Source organism: Podarcis filfolensis (genome assembly GCF_964270895.1).
Source record: "Podarcis filfolensis genome assembly, chromosome: 4".
NCBI lineage: Eukaryota > Metazoa > Chordata > Lepidosauria > Squamata > Lacertidae > Podarcis > Podarcis filfolensis.
In genome coordinates, this window is record NC_139607.1 from 70,413,240 (window position 1) to 70,429,944 (window position 16,705).

The 16,705-nt window shown below is 43.1% G+C and overlaps 2 protein-coding genes across 2 annotated transcripts in view; one reads left to right on the top strand and one right to left on the bottom strand.

Annotated features, from left to right (window-relative positions):
* The window catches only part of NFKBIZ (NFKB inhibitor zeta), a 33,012-nt gene extending 18,140 nt beyond the window's left edge, over positions 1-14,872 (bottom strand). The window contains exon 1 of the mRNA XM_083611567.1: positions 14,582-14,872. The gene's annotated coding sequence lies outside the window, so the exon portion shown is untranslated. The remainder of the gene's footprint in view (positions 1-14,581) is intronic.
* RPL24 (ribosomal protein L24) overlaps positions 1-16,705 on the top strand; it is a 324,479-nt gene that overhangs the window by 255,177 nt on the left and 52,597 nt on the right. The gene's annotated exons all lie outside the window — the stretch shown is intronic.

A 16,705-nucleotide genomic window follows, 5' to 3' on the forward strand; every position in this document is an offset into this window, starting at 1 on the left:
TAGTCACCTTTGACTGGACTTAACCATCCAGGGGTCCTTTACCTTACCTTTACCTTTACCTCTGCCATCTGTACTATGGACATGAGTTAATGATCCTGGCCACTATAGCAAGGTTGCTGTGAGGAATACTCAGATAATATATATGAAACACATGTAGCTTCTAGAAAAAGTTCTGTATAAATACCAGACATTGTTATCTAAAGGAACTGAGTGATATTATTTCATTGAATGTCCTGAAAATATCCAAACAGCATTGCATGTGCTGGTTATGAGGTGGTGGGGGGGGTCTCTTTGGCCACGGTTGTTGCTGTTGTTTTTTAATCAAAGCCTTCTTCAGGCAGCCAAATAGCATGTCATCATGTGAGAGGAGCCACAGGGACAAGCACAGTAGTATAGCTATTCCACTCACCCCCAGATTCTGATTTTAAAACCCTGATGTGGTTCTCATGTGCAGGGAGCCTCTGTGAGTACAGGAGCCCCCCCCCCCACTTCAGTAGGTCCCCCGCCATGAATTGGGTGGCTTAAATGGTGATGAAGGGGGAGCACACTCATCTACCCACACACCCCTCTTAAGGCATTAACATAATGCCTAGTGAGACCTTAGCTGATAATCAGTCCAGCTCTGTATGCTGGTTTGCCAAAGAGGAATTAATTAAAGCCACACATTAAGCCAAAGTGCTGTAGTGGATAGAGCAGTGGGGCTTTGCCCAGGGAGAACTGCTGGGTTTAAATCCATACTTAGCAAGGAAGTTCCCAGATGACAACAGACCAGTCTCTGTCTCTCAGGCCCAACCTGCCAAATAGGGCAGAGGTATGATGTTTATGTCACACAAAACTTCTTCAAGAAAGGAAAACAATATAAACAGATTTTTGTTCACATCAGTCCTCAGAGCTTTTTGCACATTTCACTAGCTATAAATGTGGCCGGCAAAAAACATACAGCAGTCGCTAATCATTCTTGTTTAAAAAGGAATAACTATGACCAACTGAGACCTAGAAAACAAAGGCTGTCATATTGTGCAAAGTTATGTGCCTGTGGGTCCTATGAAAGTGTGGTAACTATGCTGCTCATATCACAAATGCAGCCCATTAGCATGAATGGGGAGCGTATTGTTGCTTTCATGCCCTGCTTTATCAGGAACCCATAAACATCTGGTTAGCCACTCTGAAAACAGGATGCTGGAGTAGATGAGGATTTGGTGTGAACCAGCAGGGCTCTTCTTAATGGAAGAGTAATTTAAGGTTGTATCCAGTGGTGGCTTTGGAAGCAGAAAGTACTTGCGCTTGTGCAAGGTGGAGCATCCAATTTTTACCAATCCTAGCCCCTGCTACAGCCTTCTGTGCATACTGTTTTGGAGGGTCTCCCAACCATCAGGGGGTTGCAATGGATGAAAGCCAGGTGCCCAGCCCTGTATGCATACAAAGCACAAAACCACCTTATACAAGCAGATATCCACAAAAACTGGTAAAGAAAAGAAATCATCTGCACAAGAGAAAGTGAAACTTAAAACCACTATAGCTGTGCCTCTCAAGTTAACCATTCATTTCTTGTATTACAAAATAACTTTTAAAAGTGCCAATTAAACATTTTTTGACCATCAACATTTTATAGATTCTCTAAGGCCAGGAGAAAATTCCCAGAGCGGAAAAACTTGGCATTAATAGATCACCGTACATAACGCAGCAAGGAATCAAAGGTGACAGTTGTTTGTGGAAATGATTAATGATTAACCAAGGCCATAACTTAAAGGACATTTGCCTGCAAATTTTAAGTCTTACTGAAATGGGAATATCACAAAAATGACCATGCTTGCAATACACATTTGTCCAATAAAAAATTGTACCTTTTCAATTTCGTGAGCAAAACAGCATAGGAGGTTCCCATGATCACCACTGTACACTTTAGTGCTCGACCAGGTGTGAGGGAGAGCACAGAAGACAGTTGTGCAGGTGATGCTGTTCATGCTAAACCATTGTTTGATATGTAAATGGAGAAGGGACCAGTAACTGTGAAACAGCAGTGCTGTGTGGCCCCTAGGGTTTAGGTTCTTAGAAAAGTGTCCATGCAGAAGCAGCTGAGCAGCCTGATCAGATGTGTTTTTATTTAATAAAACAATTGTGTGTGGTTACATCCAGATAGGATGTAACTAAAACGTGTAATCACAGCCAAATCTGCAGTTTTCAGGAATGGGTGTAACTGGCACATAAGTCTAATTTGGGCAAAGATGCATTGGATAACAGCCATTAGCTGAACAGCCAAGGATAACGTTCAGTCCAGAAAACTACAAATTTGTGTTTCTATGGGGACTGTTTATAGCTCAGATGTCAACAGGATTTTCTCTCTGTGCCTGCTGCAGAAGGAATGTCGAGAGCAGAAATGCCCCTTCATAGACCTTGAACTCATCAGCAGAAATAGACTCTTCACACTGCTCAACAAGATAGGATGCTCAGCTTGCGTGCTGAGCATGCTGCTTTATGGAAGTGAGACAGAGGCAACTTACACCTGCCAGGAACAACACCTCAATGCCTTCCGTATGTCCTGCATCAAGACACTCTCAAAGATGTGATCGTCCAAGCCCACATTCCCAGCATGTCTCCAGCGATTATTATGCTGACTTGGTCATGTACATAGAATGGATGGTGATGAAGAAGAAGATGCTGATATGGCAGGATCCCCAAGAATGTGGGTGGAGAGGCAAAGTTCAACTATTTCTCTCTTTGTCGGATTCCCAGCAAAATCACTCCTTTGAAGTTATTATTTTCATTTCAAGGGAAGCTCCCATTGGTGCCAATGGAGGCTTCATTTGAAATGCAGATAGCCTTGAAGAGGGGGGTTTTCCTCAAGAACCTGGCAGAGAGAAAAATAGAGGAACAACTGCCTCTCCTCACCACTCACTATGGAGATAGTTCAGATTGTTGCTCATACGACTCCCAAAAATATATGTACATTAACAAAGATCCATATAGTTAAAGCTATGGTTTTCCCAGTAGTGATGTATGGAAGTGAGAGCTGGACCATAAAGAAGGCTGATCGCCGAAGAATTGATGCTTTTGAATTATGGTGCTGGAGGAGACTCTTGAGAGTCCCATGGACTGCAAGAAGATCAAACCTTTCCATTCTTAAGGAAATCAGCCCTGAGTGCTCACTGGAAGGACAGATCGTGAAGCTGAGGCTCCAATACCTTGGCCACCTCATGAGAAGAGAAGACTCCCTGGAAAAGACCCTGATGTTGAGAAAGATGGAGGGCACAAGGAGAAGGGGACGACAGAGGACGAGATGGTTGGACAGTGTTCTCGAAGCTACCAGCATGAGTTTGATCAAACTGCGGGAGGCAGTGGAAGACAGGAGTGCCTGGCGTGCTCTGGTCCATGGGGTCACAAAGAGTCGGACACGACTAAACGACTAAACAACAACAACAAACTGCATCTAGAGGACTAACATCACATCTAGCTGCAACACAAGTAGCTGCATAGGATTGCAACTTTGGTGTCAAAGAGGCACAGCAGAAGGATAAAAGTTAACTTTACTCAATCTGCCCCTTTGAACAGCATGTGCTGCATTTCCTCTCCTCAATGAAGGTTGCCATAGAATCAAAGAACTGTTGATTTGGAAGAGACCCCAAGGGCCATCTAGTCCAACCCTCTGCAATGCAATAATTTCAACTGAAGCATCCATGACAGGTGGTCATCCAACCTCTACTTTAAAAATTCCAATGAAGAAGAATCCATCGCCTTCTAAAGAAGTCTGTTCCACTGTTGAAAAGCTCTTAGTGTCAGAAAGTTCTTCCAGATGTTTAGTCAGAATGCCCCTTGGTTTCTTTGGCTTGGTTGGAAGCCACTGGTTCGGGTCCTAGCCTTTGAAGCAGGAGAAAACAAGCTTGCTCCATCTTCCATGTGACAGCCCTTTAGATATTTGAAGATGACTATCACTGAACTAACAGAAAAACAGCTAAATAAATTAACTGATAAGACTCTTTTATTGACACCATACAGGAAGCTGGTTGCAAGAACATTCACAAAGTAGACAATTTATAATTAGCAAACATTGCATTATCTACACAAATATTTGCTGTACCAAAGTGATTACCACTGATGTCAATCCGCTCTCCCCTGCTCCACGAACAGGAATAAAGTAACACTGTAGAAGTCCAGGTTAATTTACACAAAAGCAGCTGCCCTATCCTTATCACTAGAGAATGGGCTCAGTGCCGACGAATAATAAAAGTGATGTTGTTGATTTTGTTCTTTCCGTTCTTTGCCTTTCCTCCTTTGAGAACTTAAGGCAGCTAACATGAAAAATTCACACACACAAATGAAACCACAGCACAAAACACCATACAGTATAAGGTAAAATATAAGAGCCAACTTTAAATTATGCATGTTGACTCTCCCTTTATGATCAAAAGGCTTGCTGGAACAAATGAATCTTTAGGTGTTGCATGAGTGAAAATAATGTGGAGGAACGTGTCCATGATCTCAACAGGGAGGGATTTCCAAAGTCAGGGTGCCACCATTATGAAGGCCTTGCCTTGTATAGCAGCTCCCATGCTGTGTTGACCGGGTGTCAACTACACTTCTTAAAATCCAAGTTGATTGGTACTGGGGAAGGCACTCCTTCAGGTAATTGGGTCCTCCTGAGCCATTTGCAGCCTTGTAGATCAGTACCAGCATCTTGAATTGGGCCTGGTAGCTCGCTGGCAGCCAGTGCATTGCTTTCAGGACTGGTGTTCTGGGGTTCCATTTAGATGACCTATTCAGAAATTGGGCAGCAGCATTCTGTACTGCTGCTGCTTCCAGACAGTATCCAAAGAAAGTTCCCCATAGAGTGAATTGCAATAATCCAATCAGGAAGTTATCAGAGCATACACTACTGCAACCAAGTTATCCCAGACCAAGACTGGTTTTAGCAGATGAACCAGCAGAAGCTGGATATAGACTTCTTGCCACTGAGGCCACATGCACTTCCTGTGGCCAATTTGAAATCTAGGAGTACTTCTAGACTATGCACCTGTTCTCTAAGGGAAACTGCCTCCCTGTTATTAATATGTCATATATCTAATTCTAAGACCTGGGAATCACTAACCCACAAAGCTGCTACCTTTATTAGGATTCAGCTTCTGTTTAATTACCTTGATCCTGCCAGTCACTGCCTCCAGACAGCAGCTGAGCACTTGCACAGGCTCTCCTGAATCGGACAGTGTGGAGCAAGAGAGTTGAGCATAATACACATACTGGTAATGCCACACTTCGAATTACCAGATGACACCTCCCAGTGGTTTCATGTAGATATCAAATAACATGGGAGACAGGATAGAACCTTCTATAACTGTTATAGAGCCTAGTGCTCTTTTCATCTCTCTTTCAAAAAAGTGAGGATAGTTTTTTTATTGGAATTGGCATCCATTGGCTAGTGAGATTGCCAGTATGAAGTACAAAAAGTCCTTTTTTGCACATCAAATACTAATTTTTGTTCTGTCACAAGTTCTCATGGAGCTACAAAACGCAATGCAAGAAGAGAATAGATGGGACCCAGGGGTAACATGGGCAACAATATGGGGGCAATTTGCCCTATCAGGGAGAACAGGCTATTTAATCCCACTCCACACCACACTCTCCCCTCTTCTCATTGAGGTTAATATTGGCCAATGGAACCACAGTGTACATGTCAGGTTCATATACCCAAACAGCACACATTGAAGAGGAAGGAGTTTCTTCAAGCCTTGCTGCATAATCTCATGTGTGGCTGGCAATTGGCTTAGGTGAGGGGATAGTTGAAATCATCCCATCAATCCACCTAACCACCCAGACCTCATCAGTTTTGGTTAATTTGGTTTAATTGTCCTGATTGGGGGATTCTTTCGTTGTTATATTTTAATAAATATAACCTGTTACTCATCTTTATCGTCTCAAGTCTTCTCGGGTGTGTTGGCGATAAAACTATTAGACTTTAAAGTGTCCCGAGATGCTTTTTGGGATTTTTGTCGTCATCAATACTACTACTCTGTGGAAGTTTGAAATATGAATATGATGGTGATCCTTTTTCTGTACAGCTTGATTTTACAAGGATGGCGCCATACATCAAACTGCAGTTTTGTAGGTAGCATTTCTAGAGGACAGTTTAAGGATGTTTTCTAAGGGAAGAGCACAGCAACAATTGCAAGAAAGAGGCTCCAAGGAGACCTAGCATATCTCCTTCAGTTCATCCCTACTGTAGGAGCAAGTAAGTAACCCCACATCAAATCCATTGATAGAAGAAGAAGAAGAAGAAGAAGAAGAAGAAGAAGAAGAAGAAGAAGAAGAAGAAGAAGATCAGCTTTTAAAATGAATTCCAATTCAGTTTGAGGGAAGCCACCAGTTGACCTAGCAAACACTGTAATACATGTTAATGGTCACATCTGCCTCAAGCCACCTGTCTAGGGCAGCCAAAACTGTTGCAACAACCGGAACAGATTCATGCCAACAGCAGGCTTCCTTCTAGGGAGGAGAATCAAATCAGTAAATGATAAGCAACAAATCAACACCCACATGATTCATAGCATGTCTGGGAAAAGAATGGAGAGGCTTTGAGGGCATTCACCTATGTGTAATGTGCTTCCAATGATAAACTAACATTACCGGGTCTACATGGCATCTACCCAAGTGTTCTAATGTGAAATGACTGATATGGAACTTATCCCTACAGTTGTTCTCCGTGCCTAAGAACTGGAAAGGGGCTAATGTAAAACCAATTTTTAAAAAAGGAACCCAGGAAATTATAAGCCACAAACCTAAATGGTTTTTCAAAGGTTTAGACATTCATGGAGTATAAGTCTGTCTATGGCTACTAGCCATGATGGCTGTAAATTACCTCCAGTACTGAGGGAGTATGTCTCCAAATACCGGTGCAAGAGGGGTGAGTGCTGCTGGACTTAAATACGGCTTGTGGGCTTCCCATAGACATTTGGCTGGCCACTGTGAGAACAGAATGGTGGAGCAGATGGCTTTTAGCCTAATCCACCAGGGCTCTTCTTATGGTATTCAGAGGCATATGGCATTAGGCCATCATAAAGCTGGCTGTGATTTTGCACAAGTATCACTGGGGGGGGCAGTGATTGTGAAGGGACTGTTCTGTCATGATAGCAGTGTTTCATTGCAACCATGGCTTGGCTCTGGGGCTTTTTCCAATGCCACTTTCTATCCTGCAAGATGTGAAGTAGCACCAACACAGAAGACCTTTGGGCAGGACATGATGAATTTCCCTCACCATTAAATAACCATGGTGAGTCTCTAATGTCTAGGCCTGATGATGTAGCTTCAACTTTGAGTTCTGGTATCTAACCTGCATGGAAGAAGACATCCTCTGGTGCATAAAGGGATTGTGGAATATGGGCAAAAAAATGACCTACTGTGCTGTTCTAGACAGAATGGCGGGCCCATCTTTGTGCCATCTACCAGCCTTCTGAGTTGACCTCAAGGCGTGTCACACAAATATATTGAATTGTTGTAAGATTGGAAGTTTGTACAGAATAGAGTTAATGGAGCAGAAGATACTGCTGGCTACCCCTTAAAAGTTCTGGGAAAGTTGTCAGGCACATTTTTTGTTCAGGAAATTACAGACGATGTATGTCTCTATAGGAGCTGACTGTTGACTGATAAATGGCCCAGGAAGGCTAAGAGAAGATTGAAAAAGATGACTTATCCTTGTTCCCTTTAATCAGGGCAAGGAGGAAAGCTGGCCAATTTTCTGCAGATTCCAAGTGTGACACAGACTAAGAGAAAAAGCAGATTTTTTTTCCTGGCCCTTTAAGCCAGCAGCATTTTGGGGTACTGGCTACCTTCCACCAGAGATCTGAAATGAGGCAGTGGATTTGGCTGTTTGTTGGAATATTTAATCTACTCAATATGTATATTTGAAAATAAACTCAAATATTATACAACACTGTAAGCCTCCAGTGATCTCCTCCCCCTAAAAAACAATCCTGGGTGAGTACTGAACCCCAGAAATTTGTTGTTGAGAGTGAGCATAACAATATGCACTAAGGACTAAGTCTCCCAGGACTCAGTGGGACTTGCTTCTGAATAAACATAGGATTGCACTGGCAGACATTTACAGATAGCCCCTTTGGCCCTCCAAACTAAAATGGCTACTCATCAGGAAGAGCAGGCCAATTCTGTCTCCATGTCTATTCTGGCAGCACTGTTGCAGGACCTAATATCACCCACAACATCAGGGGTTCGTGCAACTGTAGAAATGGACTGTAGTCCACAAAAACGTATGCCATACAACTTTACTCATCAGTCTTCTAGGTGCCACAAGTGTCTCTGTTGTTTATGTTGATAAAACTGCATTTATAATGGAGATTTTGTGATGTACTGAACTATTGTATATTTGCTTGGAAAACTTTTTATGATACCCCAGGCTTATCGTTTAAGAAATTAAAATAATTTCCCAGTTAAAAAGCTAGTTTCTCCACGGCAACATCAACACTTCCCTAAACAATGCAATGACTGGATCTTTGTTTCTCTTTTTCGTTTTGGGAAATCAGGAAGTTTCGTTGTCAATTACAGCATTTTGATGCAAACAGTACAATGCCATAGCAGAACAGCTGATTTATTTCATCTTTACAGAGCTTTGTACAGCACATCATACTGCGTATGACATTTCATCTCAATCAGAGCATTATTGGTATCCATCTGTCTCAAGAGACAATGGAGTGTGCCTCCCGGGGTGAGGTCAAACAGCTGCGTTAGCAACACCAAAGTGACCTCCCGGGGGTGCAAGCCTGGGTGGCATCTATGGAGGTCCTGGGCTGCCCAGACAACAAGTCTCTACGACTCCCTGATGTGGTCCAAAGGAAAGCAGAGCAAATTGGCACCAGCTTGGCTGCAGGAATTGCCAGAAGGAGGCAAACAAGTCACCATCTAACCGTCCAGATTTGTGTAGGATTTACTCCTTAGCCTTTTCTTCTCCTGAAGATAGCCCACAAGGCAGCAGAGGTTTAGGATCAGAGTTTTCCTTCTCTTAGATGGGCTACTTTCCCAAGTTAGAGAACCCTATCTGCCCTCACTTTCCCTCTATAGCACATGCAGAAACAGCCTTCTTGACCATTGGACCCACAATTGGTCCCGTCTGCTCAATCTGCTGGAGCCTGTCTTTGCATGCAGAGGAAGACCCTAACTTACCAAGTGTTTGAGACACATCATTGAGCTATGGGGACAATCAGAGCATTAGTTTCTGAGAAATTTACCCCCCCCAAAAAAATAAAAATCCACCAAAATTATCCTAATAAACACCACCACACCTTTTCCCACTGTGTCTTTTCTGCCAAAAATGAAGTTGCTTTTCCTTCTCCTGCATACCAAATTGAGTTAAAATATTTTAACTCCATCTTGAGCTATCATGTCCACATGACACACATTTTTAGAACTATCAAAATGCCAGGCCATTTTATCCTCTTCAAAATAACATTTTATTCAACAAGAAATCAATACTTTTCTTTTTATTATTTCATTTGCATGGAATTACTCAAGAGCCTAATGTGCATGAACTAACATATGTTCATTAGAAGCAAAAACCAAAACAAAACAGGAAAAGACATTGATTTAATCTCCTGGGCGGTAATAGACAAGACGGCTCAAGCATGCCATGTCAAATGCCAGCTCTTCTCAAAATCCATGCCAGATTTTCCTTTAAGACTATGGGTTTATTTTAGTCTGTGTGCAATACACTGTAGCATCATTACCTCACAGCTCATTCATTTCCTGCAATGAAATGAAACCTCACATTTACATGTAATGATAAAAAACAAAACTTCCTCCTCTTTCTTCTCCTCTCAGTGCAAGGAAGGTGACAGTGGGAGGAAAAATCTCCCTAAGTACACCATGTAATTCAATTGTAATAATATCCCCATGCAGATCACACAGTGAAGTTTAAACTAGTGGCTGTTAAATTACACTCCAAGGAGGCTAATTAGGAGTTCTTTGCAGACAAGATAAACAGTGTTGAACAATTTCTTCTGAAAAACATTCATGCCTTAGGATTGCCAGGTCATCTGCAGCTCAGACCCTGAGACTCAAAGGACCCATCTAGTGAACACTACCACCTCATTCTGCTTAAGTGCAAAAGTTCTCTGCACCCTGTAGAGCTAGTATTTGTGGTTTAAGCAAGTTTACTGCCACCAAGCCATTCCATCCACAGACTGGGCCAGTCCTAGACTAAATGGTACCCTGGTAAAGAAACAGATTTGGTGTGCCTTTCTGAATACCTTCTTTCAATGCATTTGTTGCCTGTTTAATAAATTTGATGCACCATTTGTAGACATCATTTATCATTGACAATAAATTTGCAGGAAAGGATCTGATCACAGATGACTCACACAGGTGTTTTTTTAATGGGCATAGATGTACATTTCTCATGGATTGAAACAAAAAAGAGTTGTAATGAAATCATGACCGTGCAGGTTTGTGTTGCCAGCTTTGTAACCGTGATTATGAACTGTCTGTATTATTGTTTCAGCTATTGAGCGGATAGGCCGCGACAGGCACCCCGTCTGCTCAGCACCCTAGGCAGTTGTCTGGGTTGCCTGCCCCTAAATTTAAATGAGTGGCTTTCAAATGATCTCTGGCTCCACACCCAGTGCACTCCTACAGCTAATGCTTAAAGCCGCATTCACACAATGTTAGCCACAATCCATACTGATCCTGCAGTTTCTTGACAAATACTGCTATTTTCCCCCTCAAACCAGGTTCACTCCGATTAGAAAACTTGGATGCAGTGGAAGCAGCAAAGTGAACATACCCAGCAGCCATCACACAGGCACAGAGTACAGTTTAATGAGTAGAAGTTTGTGGGGTTGCAGAGGTGGGGAAACAAAAAATGTCCTGTGTATCAGGTGGAGAAATCCCTGTCCCCTCTCTGATGTGAAATGACTCCATGCAAATGCAACTTGAAACGCGGGGGGAGGGGGGTCACTTCGCTGCATTTTAAGCCACTAATGGGAACCCTTCGTTTCCATTTGAAAATGATTCTGTCCATGGATTGCATTGTTACATGCCACCCAAATCTCCAAACGGTGCAAGATTTCAGGGGTCCAGGCACTTACCCAGGATTCATGCTTTCCTTGGAAATGAGGCACAGTGGAGACTGTGGTATCTTTATGATATAGGGTTTATTTACACTCACACATATATAACCTGAGCCTGATATAGAGAGGTTCCTATCATTACACTCCATGTGGGTCCTGCCATGTTGGAGTCGAACTGTCAGCCCACATTGTGTTGTGACCATCCCCACCCCTCCCGGTTCTCCATCCTGCTGTGTTTAACAGACCAAAACAATTTTCCTCCAGCCCACATCAGGCAAACTTCAATCCTAAAACTAAACTCTCCTTGTCTCTGCCAACTATCTCCCTCTGAGCTCAGGCAGAGGCTGCTTCCAAGAGCCATCTAACTTAATGGCCCATCATCCTGCCATTTGTTAGGTCAGCAACTTGGCCATTACTAAGTAATGAGCTCATGAAGAAGCTGGTCTGTGTTATTTTTGACGCCAAGAATTCAGAGGTATGCTTAAATTCTAATGTTTTACTGAATCCAGAGATTTAGGGGTGTCTGACCCCCCTCCAAAAAACCCCACAATCTCATAACAATATGCTTGATATCAGGCACATCCCCACATAGCGCAACACAACCAACATCACAATTCTGCTACAATCTAAAAGCAGGACATAACCAGCATGCGGAACAAATAACTCAGTTGTCAATCACAAATATAGGGCTGGTACAACCAAAGGACCCACACAAACACAAACAATGGATAAGATAATCACACACTTTTTCCCTACTTCCCTACTACAACCAGTGTGGTACAGTATAGTGGTGTGTGGTGGCGAGTGAGACACCATGTCAACGACCTTGAGCTCTTTGGAAGAAAGACTGGATATAAATGTAAAAAATTAAACAAAACAAAACAATACATAACATATACCCTTTCCCCTGCAATCTTTCTCTCAGTACAAGATGATGGAGGGGAAAACAACACAAAAACACTGTTGACGTGTCCTCAGTTTCTAAGGTTTCCAAAGGCATTTAGCTGGCCATTTTTCCAAACAAAGCATTGACTAGCTGGTGACATGACATATGATATCTCCAATTTCAAAAAATTAGACAAGAAAATGTGTATGAAATAAAGCAGGCACATTATGATTTTCAATACTGATTTTCATTTTTCTCTTCTTGATTCTAAAGCGTGTGTTCAAACATTCAATAATCCTTTGTTGAATATAGTGCTGGTCAGAATGGTAATACAAAAGCCCATAAACAGTTAATTATTTTCTTCTGGAATAACTAAAGTTAAACACAAATTAGTTTTCAAAACTGGAAAATTTTAACTTTGTTAATATTTCTCAAAACTTTTGACATATTAAGTTGATTTCAATGAAAGCCTGCTGTCTCCCTTTGTACAGTAAAGAGGATTTTTCATGTTCTGAATATGTTTATTGGTTTGGTAAAAGAAGGAGAAGCAAAAAAGAAATTGAAAGCGAAAGACATAGAGTAACCCTCTCATTCATATTCATAAGACATATATAAAAGAAAGCACACAGAAAAACAGACCCTTTCTTTAGAGAGACAGCAAAGCATGTCAACTTGCTGATGGCAACTGAGGCCACCAAATTTCTATCAGCTCTATCTATATTCTGTCCAAATTTCTATCAGCTCTATAACTCACCCCATGGTGCCGAGGCCAGCTCTGCAGCTGCAACAAAACTCAGAACTCTCTGATTTTGCCACTCCACCCCATGCCATACTGATTCTTACTACAGGGAAGCAAGTATGAGCTCAAGCTTCCTGGTTTGTCTCTCTCCAAGCAAAACAGGAATGGCAAGTTGGTTATGTTGGTGTCAGCAGAAGCAAAGTCATCTTTCTCCAGGACCCTCTCAGCATTAAGCATTGTCTGGACTAGGATGCAGGAGGAAAATAGCACCTACTTCCCCAAGCTCCAGTATCTCTCTCCATTAAGGATGGCTCAGAGGAACCCAGAGATGGAAGTGGGCCCTCAACCCATTAACTGGTCCAGTGGTGGGCTTGCCCATGTGCAGTAGATAGACTTTTCTCCCCTGTTGCTATCCTGGGGTGCTAGTAGAGTTATGATGCGGCACAGCCTTTGCTAGCCTGATGGAAGCTGCAGTACAAAACATCTGGAGGGTACCAGCTTCCTGAAGAGCCAGCAGAACAGTTCCCAGAATTCTCTGAAACAGAGGCTCCAAGGTAGCAAACAAGTTCATACAGAAAGTGTCTTCTGAGCCCTGTAAATTAGCTGGTGGGTTATTACGTGGATGTTTGTGTTATCAACGTAGATTTAGGGTGGTCACTGTAATCATTTACATTTTACATACATTTAAGCTTTACACATGATTATCAGAGCCTTGTTTGTTGCGTTCATTTCCTCCTGACCTCACTTCTTGCCTGTGTGTGTGTGTGTGTGTGTATTTATTTACAGATAGAGATTTATTTCAAACACACACACCTGCCAGCTTAGGATAACACTTCCTGCATCTGATCTGATAATATGGACTCTAGAATACAAAAGCTTGTGCCACAATAAACATGTTTGCTTTAAAAGTACCACACTCCACGTTGGGTTTGCTCTAAGCCAGAAATAGCTGCTTGTCCACACTACCTTGCCATCTCAACTGTCCCTCATTCCCATTCATACTTAGAGACCCTAATCCAGTTCCATTGAATGACACTGAAGTTCCTGTCAGTTCAAGACGACTTGTCAGTCAGGACCAACCCATCTAATGATTTTTACTGGCAGTTAAGCACAACTAATTCTATTTGGAGCCAACAGGTGCGCATGTGCAGCCAACCACATTTCTCTCTCTCTCTCTCTCTCTCTCTCTCTCTCTCTCTCTCTGTGTGTGTGTGTGTGTGTGTTTCCTTAAAAGTTGGCTTTCAATAACCAGAGAGGCAACAAACCCCCTTTCCCCTCCCTGCTCCACAAACCTCAGATTTCCCACGTGCAAATAAAAGAATAATGGAATTGCAGAGTTGGAAGGGACCCTGAGGGCCATCTGGTCCAACAGGAATAACAATAACAACATGAAATAAGTTTCCAAAACTTAAACCAGGCTTGCTGTTTGTTTGTTGACAGAACCTCTGTGTTTTTAACAGAATGAACGAACGAATGAATCTTTATTTGCATCAGCCATCGGCCATAGCAATAAAACAACAATACGATATACAAAGAATAGAAATAAAAAGTCAATTATATAAAATACATTTTAGGGTTTTGAATCAATAGACAAATAGTGGATCTTAATCTGATTGCCCCAGCTAAAAACTTTGCAACCTTTGCTGTCACCTGCTCATCTTGATCTGCCAAGAGAAAGGACACTATGATAGTGGTTGGGCGACGCGGAATGGACAATAAAAGTGTTTTAGACAGAAATTCAGCTGGTGAAAACCTCCATGCCAAGTCTGTCTGCCATGCACCTGTAGGGAAGCCTCTTCCTCTCTCTCCCACACCCCAATAGAAATGGCTTTTGTGTGAAAAGCACACGGTTTCGCCTTTTTAAAGGATAAGGAAACATACATATTTATATACCTTCATGTCTCGGGAGTGAAGCTAGGTTTCAGGGAACGAGCTAGATGGTTTTCCCGGCTGCTTAACGGGTCCTCAGCTGCTTATGTGCTCCGTCTCTATGGCAAAGCGAACATTTCCCTCGGAGGCTTAAAATTTCTGCCGGCAGAAGCTCCCCCCGCCCCAAACCCGTCACCGCCACGCGCTGCCTCTCCAGCCAAAAGGGAAAGTTTCACAACGAAGCTCGACGTCTTCGGGGATTCTTTCCTCCCCACCCCCACCCCCCCCGCACGCCCCGATATCATTATCGCCTGTGATTCAGTCCTGAGTTGCCTGGTTGGTGTTGCAATGGTTAAAAGGGGGAGGGGTGAAAGGGGAATGTCGTGACGTGAGAGAGGAAGTCGGGGTGGAGGGACGAGAGTTGCAGCTCGGACTTTTTCGGCATGGAGGAAATTCCCTCGCTGGGCGAGCCGGTCACCGGGACGTTCCCCACCCCGCTGAGTTGCCGGGAAACCCGGACCGGTGCCCTGACGACGGAGAGGACTAAGTAGTCAAGGCTCCAGGGGTGCTTTTGTTGTTGTCTTCAATGCAAATAGCGCTGCACACCGTTCGTTAAGGGCAGTCAAAAGATCTGTTTGTTTTTAGAGACCTGCACGAAGTTCTTTATGAAAACCGGAGTCCTTTCGCTTTCCGTTTTGGATGGACTTTTGCTTTCTGTGGGAATGGTAACTTTCCTAGGCCGGGCGTGTGTGTGTGTGCCAGCAAGGATCCACTGGGTCTTTAGGAATGTTTAGTCTCTCCTCTCCAGCCAAGGTTGTCAACATTGTCAATAGGCTGGTCAGAGTGATCAAAACAAGGGAAGCGAGTGCATTTACTGGTTTTGAGAATATGCTTCCAGAGCAAGGAGTAAATATCCTATAAATATTCTGTTTGATTTTTGAAACTAAAATAAAGTAACTCTGACCTTGGCAGTGACAAAACCTGGCCCAACAGGGGATAAAATAAAGTTGTGATCATTTTCTTCAGGGCAATTGCCTCTATCTATCTATCTATCTATCTAAACAGCCACCTACGTGTAGTGTGGTCAAGTATTGCTTTGGAATACCTTGCGATATATGGTGCTCTCTCATTCGTACCTTTACACTTCTGTATAAAATTCAGCACATCTCTACGACCCACTGGGCTTTTGATTTAAGTAGTCCCCCTCTCTCCCTTAAGGGTTCGTAACACTGAGAAGCCTTGTACAGAAGCTGACAGATAGCCAGCCAGGACTGGGGATGAGGACATGGCAGGAGAAATAATGGAACCAGTTCCCTCAGCGGGAAAGACCAATGCACTATGAAGTTACTACCAAAACAGGAAGAGGGACAGGTGTGAATGGGCCCAGTTCCTGTACCGCAAGACTCAGGCCCAGCCCTACTCATCCGCTGACTGAGGACTGACGGTCATCCCCAATCTCAGTACGGCAGCAATGATGTCCTGGGGTGCTTTGCTCACTTCTCTCAACCGGACAGTGACGTGCAGGCAACCATAAAGGCCTTTTACATCACAGGGCTCAGATAAACAGCGCAAGAAACACGAGCCCTTTCTTAAAAGTTCAGCCGTTGAAGGCACCTGCATGGCTTAGGGGATCTGACTCATTTTGAGTTGGTGGATATCACAAATCTATCTCCAACTTAGCTCTCTAGATTCCAGAGCAGTTACCAAGCAGGATGTTCTGCCCTGGGGAGGCCAGGTCTGCCTACATTTCCATCAGCAGTTCTGTACCTCTGGGAAGATATTCATGAGTGCTGGATTGGAGCCAGTAGGTTTGAATGGATGAAAATGTCTGATGCGTGTGCTAGAGAGCTGGGGAAATTGATGCAGTGGTACCTCGGGTTAAGTACTTAATTCGTTCTGGAGGTTTGTTCTTAACCTGAAACTCTTGTTAACCTGAAGCACCACTTTAGCTAATGGGGCCTCCTGCTGCCGCTGCGCTGCCGCACCACACGATTTCTGTTCTCATCCTGAAGCAAAGTTCTTAACCCGAGGTACTATTTCTGGGTTAGCGGAGTCTGTAACCTGATGCGTATGTAACCTGAAGCATATGCAACCTGAGGTACCACTGTACACTCATTTAATTTTATTTATTAAGTACGGTATATTTAT